General features: G+C 47.5%; 1 pseudogene; it reads right to left on the bottom strand.

Annotated features, from left to right (window-relative positions):
• Window positions 1-8370: 8370 nt before the first annotated feature.
• LOC100991149 (high mobility group protein B3-like) lies at window positions 8371-9727 on the bottom strand (annotated as a pseudogene).
• Between the last annotated feature and the right edge of the window lie 767 nt (window positions 9728-10494).

The following is a 10494-nucleotide window of genomic DNA, read 5'->3' on the forward strand; positions in this document are numbered from 1 at the left end:
ACACTGCATGTTCTCGCTTATAAATGGAAGCTGAACAGTAAGAACACATGGACACAAGGAAGGGAACAACACACACTGGGGCCTGCTGGGGTGGCAGGGGGAGGGAGAGCATCGGGATAAATAGCTAATGCATGTGGGACTTAATACGTAGGTGATGGGTTGATAGGTGCAGCAAACCACCAAGACACACGTTTACCTATGTAACAAACCTGCATGCCCTGCACATGTATCCCAGAACTTAAAAAATATGTGTGTGTGTGTGTGTGTGTGTGTGTGTGTTTAAATGGAAAACCATCAACCAAGAGAAAGCAGTATCCACTCGCAGATTCGGATCCCAGAGTCCTGAGGCCTTACATGTCTGGAATCAATGCATTCTCAACTGGTCCTGTAGTAAGATGCTCATGGGGTTTGTCTTCAAACTCACTGTTAGAGGACTTTTTAAATCACAGGCTTAGCAAACCGGCCAAATTACTGCCACTCTTCTAGGTGGGAACTCTCAGCTGTTGCTGAAGGCCCCATATGTTCCTGTGCTACTCATTGAGATTCCTCACGGTCAGTTACACTCCTTCCTTTTTTGACTAGCAGGAAACAGCAGGACGGGCCAGATTCTCACTTGCCTATCTATCGCTCTTGGATGATTCTTCTCAATTGTGATGGTTCTGTGGCACATTGACCATCTGTACCTCTAGAACCTAAGCAAGGGATTGCTTCTTCTTCTCCTTCTCCTTCTCCTTATCCTTCTCCTTCTTCTTCTTCTTCTTTTTTTTTCCTGAGAGGGAGTCTCGCATTGTCGCCCAGGCTGGAGTGCAGTGGCAATCTCGGCTCACTGCAACCTCCAACTCCCTGGTTCAAGTGATTCTCCTGCCTCAGCCTCCCGAGTAGCTGGGATTACAGGCATGCACTACCATGCCCAGCTAATTTTTGTATTTTTAGTAGATATGGGGTTTCACCATGTTGGCCAGGATGGTCTCGATCTCCTGACCTCATGATCTGCCCGCCTCAGCCTCCCAAAGTGTTAGGATTACAGGCTTGAGCCACCGCGCCTGGCCAGGGCTTGCTTCTTTTAACCAGCCACGGGCTGGCTTTGTCTGGTGACCTTATCTGCCTGCTATTTCACTGTTCCTGCTTCCATTCACCAATTCCAGTGGTGTAGCATGCTTTCAGCCCTTGGCCGGCTGACCAGCAAGAAGATGGACCTTTACATTCAAGCAAAGGTGGCTTTATAACAAGAAGAACTGAAGGCTGAAACAATCTCTTGCTGCTGCAAAGAACAAATTTTGTGTTTCTTTTTCTAATCTTGAAAAATGACCTCTTGAAGAGATTCCATGCTACTTTCTCTTTCTCCCTGTATGGGACCTTAATGTAGCACAGTGAGACTCAAAGAGGTGCACATTTTCTATTACCAGTGCTCTGGGCTGTGGGGCTTTCAGCTGCTGCTGCCAAAATCTGGTCGTCTAAAATTCTTCCAGTAGAGGCTAAAAGATGATACAATTCCTTAGGGTTCTTAATCTCCACCTGGTTGTTTTCCTATTCTTTGCTATCTACCTGCGCTGGCTTGGAAACCTACTAAGAAAGGCACAATGTGGTGCTTAGGGCATCTCCGGGACCCCAAGACCATCAGGCAATTGCCATGTATTCAGAGGGAAGTTTTTTTTTTTTTTTTTTTTCATCTGCAACTCAGGAGCTGGGCCTCTGCTACAGGCACTTACAAATGATGTTTTCATTTTAAAAGACTTAACAATCTGATATTCAATATGGCTCATGGTGGAGCTCCAGCATTTCTCCCTCCCTCCTGGTTTACCTACAGAGGTAGACTCAGAAGGAGATTGTGGTCTGCGTTTCCTGTTAGGAACGTATCAGTGCTCATCTTATTATTATAAGCCCCTTACTTTTGCGAATTTAAAGTAGTACTGACAAGCCTGGATTGTGAAGTGGGCTTTGCTTTGTCCTTAGGAGGCTAGCCTAGATTTTGCCATTGGGGAAGATCAGTTTTCAGTTTCCCACAGTATGCTGTTTTTTTTTTTTTTTTTTTCGGAGACAGAGTCTCACTCTGTTGCCCAGGCTGGAGAGCAATGGCATGATCTCAGCTCACTGTAACCTCCACCTCCCGGGTTCAAGCAATTCTCCCTGCCTCAGCCTCCAGAGTAGCTGGGATTACAGGCGACCATCACCATGCCGGGCTAATTTTTGTATTTTTAGTAGAGACGGGGTTTCGCCATGTTGGCCAGAATGGTCTCCAACTCCTGACCTCAGGTGACCCTCCCAAAGTGCTGGGATTACAGGAATAAGCCACCATGCCCGACCAGTATGCTGCTCTTGTAGTGGCCTTCTTGAGTCCACTCTTACCTCTTGGTGTAGAAGTTACACTGCTATGTCAGTGTAACTTCTGAGGTCAATGTTTCCAAGTGAGATGAAGCCAGTGCTTTGAGCTGGGCTTTGAGCACAAGTGAGCAAACACCAATATTCTCACACTCTTTTTTTTTGAGACGGAGTTTTGCTCTTGTCGCCCAGGCTGGAGAGCAATGGCACGATCTCGGCTCACTGCAACCCCCATCTCCCGGCTTCAAGTGATTCTTCTGCCTCGGCCACTCCAGTAGCTGGGATTACAGGCTCCTGCCACCATATCCGGCTATTTTTCTTTTCTTTTCTTTTCTTTTTTTTTTTTTTTGCATTTTTAGTAGAGACAGGGTTTCACCATGTTGGCCAGGCTGGTCTCAAACTCCTGATCTCAGGTGATCCACCCACCTCGGCCTCCCAAAGTGCTGGGATTACAGGCATGAGCCACCGTGCCTGGTCCCAATTTGCTGTTTCCCAGAAAATCTTATTTCTTTTTATTTAGAGAATGCATGTCTTTTGTGTTAAGAAACCAAAGAGAAATAAAGAACACTTCTTATATATATATTTTTTCTATATAATTCCATATAGATCCACCTAAGGTTTTATTAATTAAATGAGAAGAGAATTACTGTTTTTAACCCTAAAGGGTATTGATTATGGTAAAACTGTCAATAAAAAATGGGTTGCAGGCTGGGCACGATGGCTCACACCTGTAATCCCAGTACTCTGGGAGGCAGAGGCAGGAGGATTGCTTGAGGCCAAAATTTTGAGACGAGCCTGGGGAACATGGCAAGACCTCATCTCTCCAAAAACCTTATTTATTATTTACTTTTATTATTTTTTTTTGAGACAGAATCTAGCTCTGTCACCCAGGCTGGAGTATAATGGCACAATCTCGGCTCACTGTGACCTCTGCCTCCCGGGTTCAAGTGATACTCCTGCCTCAGCCTCCTGAGTAGCTGGGAATACCAGCACCCACCACTGCTCCCAGCTAACTTTTGTATTTTTAGTAGAGACGGGATTTCACCATGTTGGCCAGGCTGGTCTCAAACTCCTAACCTCAAGTGATCTGTCTGCCTCCCAAAGTGCTGGGATTACAGGCGTGAGCCACTGTGCCTGGTGCCAAAAAACTTTTTAAAAAAAATGTTAAAAAAATAAAAATTATCACGCCACTGTACTCCAGCCTGGGTGACAGAGTGAGACCATATCTCAAAAACAAAACCAAAACACCTTTTTAATTTAATTGTAGATTCACATGCAGTTGTAAGAAATGAAACGGAGAGATCCCATATACCCTTCACCCAAATTACCCTCATAGTCACATCTTGTGTCACTACAGGACACTGTCACAACCAGGAAATTGACATTGGTACAATCCATTGACCTTATTTGATTTAATCAGTTTTACATGTGTGTGTGTGTGTGTGTGTGTGTGTGTGTGTATTTAGTCCCATGCAGTTTTATCACATGTAGATACATGTGACCACCACCGCAGTCATGAGACAGAACAGTTCCATCACAAAGATCCCTTGTGGTAACTTTTTTTTTTTTTTTTTTGAGACAGGGTCTCACTCTGTCATCCAGGCTGGAGTGCAGTGGCATGATCTCAGTTTACTGCAACCTCTGCCTCCTGGGCTCAAGCGATTCTCCAGCATCAGCCTCCCAAGTAGCTGGGACTACAGGTGCACACCACCATGCCTAGGTAATTTTTGTATTTTTTGTAGAGATGCAGTTTCACCATGTTGCCCAGGCTGGTCTCGAACTCCTCAGCCTCCCAAAGGGCTGGCATTACAAGCATGAGCCAACATGCTGGCTGATTGTGCTAAGCTTTTATAGCAACAGCCATCCCCCTCCCTTCTCCAACATCCTTGAGCCCTGGCAACCACAACCCTGTTCTCCATCTCTATAATTTGCCATTTCAGGACCATTATATAAATGGAATTGTACAGTATGTAACCTTTTGAGATTGCCTTTTTTTCACTCAGCGTAATTCCCTGGAGAGTAATTTGGGTTGTTTTATATGCCAAAAGTTCTTTCCTTTTTTATTGCTGAGTAATATTCCATGGTATGTGTGTACCATGGTTTGTTTCACCATTTAAAAAGTGAAAGACATTTTGGTTGCTTCCAATTTTGGACTGTCATTAATAAATCTGCTAGTTCATTTTCCTACTTAAAAAAAGTTGACTTATTGTCTACATCAGTGATCTTTATACTTGAGTCCATGAACTCTTAGGGAGTCCATTAACATCCTAAAATTCTATTCAAACTTGTTGTTTTTCTTTGAAGAGGGTCCATTGCTTTAGGTGAGAGAGACTCTTACTCCAGTACTCATGTTTCCATAGAGGAGAGGTGACTTCAGTACTCTCTAGGAGGCACATTTCTTTTTTTATTTTAATTTAATTTTATTATTATTTTTTGAGACAGAGTCTTGCTCTGTCACCCAGGCTGGAGTCCAGTGGTGCAATCTCAGCTTGCTGCAACCTCTGTCTCCTGGGCTCAAGTGATTCTTCTGCCTCAGCCTCCCGAGTAGCTGGGATTACAGGCACCCACCACCATGTCCGGCTAATTTTTGCATTTTTAGTAGAGATGGAGATTCACCATGTTGGCCAGGCTGGTCTTGAACTCCCGACTTTAGGTAATCCACCTGCCTTGGCCTCTCAAAGTGCTGGGATTACAGGTGTAAGCCACCACGCCCAGCCTAGGAGGTACATTTCTACTCCCTCTCCACCCTTTATTTGCTTCTCCCCACAGGAGGAGGAGTAACTAATACTTAGGATGGTCTGATTTTCATTGGTCCCAATTCTGGGCCAGGTTAACATGTTCAAGGTCACTGCAAATAAATGATCTGACCTCTTGCTCCATTTGTCTGTACAAATGGCAAATATTTTGTTTCCTGCTTCTGTGGCCAGGTCATGGCTTCTCCTGCCTGTGGCTGGATGGCTAATTCTGTCTAAATTAGGAGGAAGGAGTAGGAAGTCCATTTTGGCCTTGGGGCTCTTCTATGTTCTCCAATACAGCATTAATATTAGCACAGCTCATACTTTAACTCCCATCTCATTCTGTATATATTTCATTTTTTAAAAAAAATGTGATACTGTTTATTTAACTTCAAAAACATTTCAGCATTCTAAACATACAAAAGGATAACAGAATGTTGCAAATCGTGTTTGAGTACAGAAGGTTCTTGAACTTTCATTGATGCAGTGGCTCTTTGCTTTGCTAACAACGAAGAGTTCTATAGTTTGTTTTAAAACAAACAGTTTAAAAACTACCACACACACACACACAAACCCAAAAACTTCTCATGCCAGCTGACCCCACTTTGTTCACAGCTAAGATGGCAGCAGAATGCTATGTCAATATATACAGAAACAAGACAACCTGAAGCTAAATGGATGACCCCTGCAGAGTCAACAGGTCCAGCCTTACACTGTATGCCCTGCGCTACGGCCCCTTCAAAAGGCATCTTCCCCACAGCCTCAACACCAAGCAAGGAGCATCAAGAGTTTTTCTCCGGTGTTTTGTTCTTTTTACAAACTATAGATATATACAGTTGATAACTCAGGATTTCTAACCAATAACCATATAGTTACCACCACCTTACCAAAAAAAAAAAAAAGCCAAAAACATCATTAAGTGCCTTCCCACACCAACAGCAAAGTGCACAGAGTGAGGGGAACAGCAGAGTACCTTTTCATTTTAAAAATGTTTGGAAATCCTCTCCCTCTCCCTCTCCCTATCCCCCTCCCCCTCCCCCTCCCCATGGTCTCCCTCTCCCTCTCTTTCCATGGTCTCCCTCTGATGCCGAGCCAAAGCTGGACTGTACTGCTGCCATCTCGGCTCACTGCAACCTCCCTGCCTGATTCTCCTGCCTCAGCCTGCCGAGTGCCTGCGATTGCAGGCGCGCGCCGCCACGCCTGACTGGTTTTCGTATTTCTTTGGTGGAGACGGGGTTTCGCTGTGTTGGCCGGGCTGGTCTCCAGCTCCTAACCACGAGTGATCTGCCAGCCTCGGCCTCCCGAGGTGCCGGGATTGCAGACGGAGTCTGGTTCACTCAGTGCTCAATGGTGCCCAGGCTGGAGTGCAGTGGCGTGATCTCGGCTAGCTACAACCACCTCCCAGCCGCCTGCCTTGGCCTCCCAAAGAGCTGAGATTGCAGCCTCTGCCCGGCCGCCACCCCGTCTGGGAAGTGAGGAGCGTCTCTGCCTGGCCGCCCATCGTCTGGGACATGAGGAGCCCCTCTGCCTGGCTGCCCAGTCTGGAAAGTGAGGAGCGTCTCTGCCCGGCCGCCATCCCATCTAGGAAGTGAGGAGCGCCTCTTCCCGGCCGCCATCCCATCTAGGAAGTGAGGAGCATCTCTGCCCGGCCGCCCATCGTCTGGGATGTGGGGAGCGCCTCTGCCCCGCCGCCCCATCTGGGATGTGAGGAGCGCCTCTGCCCGGCCGCAACCCCGTCTGGGAGGTGAGGAGCGTCTCTGCCCGGCCACCCCATCTGAGAAGTGAGACCCTCTGCCTGGCAGCCGCCCCGTCTGAGAAGTGAGGAGCCCCTCCGTCCGGCAGCCACCCCGTCTGGGAAGTGAGGAGCGTCTCCGCCCGGCAGCCACCCCGTCCGGGAGGGAGGTGGGGGTCAGCCCCCGCCAGGCCAGCCGCCCCGTCTGGGAGGGAGGTGGGGGGGTCAGCCCCCCACCCGGCCAGCCGCCCAGTCCGGGAGGGAGGTGGGGGGGGTCAGCCCCCCGCCCGGCCAGCCGCCCCGTCCGGGAGGTGAGGCGCCTCTGCCCGGCTGCCCCTACTGGGAAGTGAGGAGCCCCTCTGCCCGGCCAGCTGCCCCATCTGGGAGGGAGGCGGGGGGGTTGGCCAGCCGCCCCGTCTGGGAGGGAGGTGGGGGGGTCAGCCCCCCGCCCGGCCAGCCGCCCCGTCCGGGAGGCAAGGGGCGCCTCTGCCCGGCCACCCCTACTGGGAATTGAGGAGCCCCTCTGCCCGGCCACGACCCCGTCTGGGAGGTGTACCCAACAGCTCATTGAGAACGGGCCATGATGACAATGGTGGTTTTGTGGAATAGAAAGGGGGGAAAGGTGGGGAAAAGATTGAGAAATCGGATGGTTGCCGTGTCTGTGTAGAGAGAAGTAGACATGTGAGACTTTTCATTTTGTTCTGTACTAAGAAAAATTCTTCTGCCTTGGGATCCTGTTGATCTGTGACCTTACCCCCAACCCTGTGCTCTCTGAAACATGTGCTGTGTCCACTCAGGGTTAAATGGATTAAGGGCGGTGCAAGATGTGCTTTGTTAAACAGATGCTTGAAGGCAGCATGCTCCTTAAGAGTCATCACCACTCCCTGATCTTAAGTACCCAGGGACACAAACACTGCGGAAGGCCGGCCGCAGGGTCCTCTGCCTAGGAAAACCAGAGACCTTTGTTCACTTGTTTATCTGCTGACATTCCCTCCACTATTGTCCTATGACCCTGCCAAATCCCCCTCTGCGAGAAACACCCAAGAATGATCAATAAAAAAAAAAAATGTTTGGAAATATGTACAACTTTGATACAGTTTCAGGGTGCTCTGGACACCCATGGCCACATCATGTAAACCACTGACAATCTCTAGAACACTTTGAGAGACTACAATATGATCGTGATCAAATTTTGCAGTTAAGCCTAATGAGGGCAACAGACAGTTCTCAAATAAGAGATGTGTCCATTACTGCGCTCCACGCAGCGCCTGTAATCCTCCACTTTGGGAGGCTGAGGCGGGCAAATCACCTGAGGTCAGGAGTTCAAGACCAGCCTGGCCAATGTGGTGAAACCCCGTCTCTACTAAAAATACAAAAATTAGCCAGGCGTGGTGGCTCATGCTCGTAATCCCCAGCTACTCGGGAGGCTGAGGCAGGAGAATTGCTTGAACCTGGGAGGCAGAGGTTGCAGTGAGCCGAGATTGTGCCACTGCATTCCAGCTTGGGTGAAAGAGTGAGACTCCGTCTCAAAAATAAAACAAAAACAAAAACAAAAAATTATGGCACTCCCCTACTCTAAGGTATTCACAAGGAGACAGATAAACAGTTTTTAAATTCATCCTCCTCGTCCTCCTCCTCCTCTTCTTCCTCCTCCTCATCTTCTTCATCTTCCTCTTCCACCTTTATCTGGGCAACTTCAGCAGGACTCTTTGCGCCATCAAACTTTCCTTTCGACTTATACTCAGCAACATCCTTCTCATACTCCTCCTTCAGTTTTGCCGCCTTAGTGATGTAAGGCTGCTTTTCACTGTCATTTAAGTTATTCTACATCTCACCCAGCTTTTTTGCCATGTCTCCAATAGAGATGCCAGGGTTTGTGGATTTTATCTTGGGGTGGAATTCTGAACAGAACAGGAAGAATCCAGATGGTGGCCTTTTGAAGGTATTAGAATCCTTCTTCTTCTTGCCTCCCTTAGCTGGTCCATAATCCTTCATTTCCCGATCATAGCGTACTTTATCCACCTTTGCCAGTTTATCAAATTTAGACTTTTCTTTCCTGGACATTGTCTTCCACCTCCTGGAGCACTTCTTGGAAAATTCTGCAAAATTGACAGGGACCTCTTGGTATTTCTTCTTACGTTCTTCTCTGCACGTCTGCACAAAGAAGGCATAGGCAGACATCTTGCCATTTGGTTTCTTGGGGTCACCTTTAGCCATCCTGACTGTATTGTTCACTAGTCTGGGCAGCGCAGGGCATGACACGCAGCTCTGTGCTCCCCAGCCTCACGCTAGCTGCCTCCAGGAGAGCTGCCTCCTCCTTCCTTTCTTTCTTTTCTTTCCTTTCCTTCCTTTCCTTCTCTCTCTCTCTCTCTTTTCTTTTTTCGGAGTCTCTCACTTGTCGTCCTGGCTTGAGTGCAGTGGTGCAATCTCAGCTCACCGCAACCTCTGCCTCCTGGATTCAAGCGATTCTCCTGCCTCAGCCTTCTGAATAGCTGGGACTACAGGTGTGTGCCACCACGCCTGGCTAATTTTTGTATTTTAGTAAAGACAGGGTTTCACCATGTTGGTCAGCCTGGTTTCGAACTCCTGACCTCGTGATCCGGCCACCTCTGCCTCCCAAAGTTCTGGGATTACAGGCATGAGCCTCCACGTCCGGCCCTCCTGTATATATTTCTTTATTGGCTCAGATTCCGTAGGGAAGGTGATTAATTAGCACTCTTGATCCCCTTCCCTATTATGTACATAGCTTTCCATTGAAGAGGATCCCATTACACCACACCACACACACACACACACACACACACACACACACACACACACACCCCTTTACCTTAAGGACCTATACCTATAGGGTATAGTCCACAACTCTTTATCTGAGATTCACGTTCTTCTCAAACCTGCCTCTCCATACTTATCCCCTACTGTCTCCTGAAACAAACCCTTTGTTTCAGTCAGACCACTTCACCCAATTATATTCCAGACACTGGATCTCTGCTTAGCCATTTCCTCTCCCTGAGAAACTCTTCCCACTGTTCCCTGCTGGTCCAAATCCTACCATATTTCAAAGCCGAGGTCATCTTTCTCTGTGAAAACTCTCCTGGACATTCGTACACAGAGTAAATTTATTTATTACCTGTAGCATAAATTAGGATTAACTTTTCTCTTTCTTTGTCTATACATCCATTCTCCCCACAACTAGATTTGTGAGTCCCTGGAGAGCATGGGTCACATTTTCTCTCTTTGTTCCCTCAAAGCTTAGCATGAGTTAGAATCTCAACAAATATTTGTGGCTAGAATTTATCTTCTATTTCCCTATTTCAGACCACCAGTTTCCTGAGCTAGTGGTTTTAAGGATATGAAATTGCTCTTCAGCCACCATTAATAATAGCAATAGATTGCCTTATAAAAATACTTTAATAGCTTCCATTTATTACACATTTACTCTGCCAGTCACCACACTTTACCTGGATTAACTCACAGACTCCTCATACCAACACTTTTAGAGATTCAGAATGCTTAGGTAATTTATTCAAGGTCCATCAGCCCATATGTGTAGAACAGAAACCTCTTCTTCTACAATAGAAAACAATAATCTTGACCGGGTGCCATAGCTCATGCCTGTAATCCCAGCACTTTGGGAGGCTGAGGCGGGCGGATCATGAGGTCAAGAGTTCGAGACCAGCCGGGCCAATATGGTGAAACCCCGTC

This window comes from Pan paniscus, chromosome X, assembly GCF_029289425.2.
Source record: "Pan paniscus chromosome X, NHGRI_mPanPan1-v2.0_pri, whole genome shotgun sequence".
NCBI lineage: Eukaryota > Metazoa > Chordata > Mammalia > Primates > Hominidae > Pan > Pan paniscus.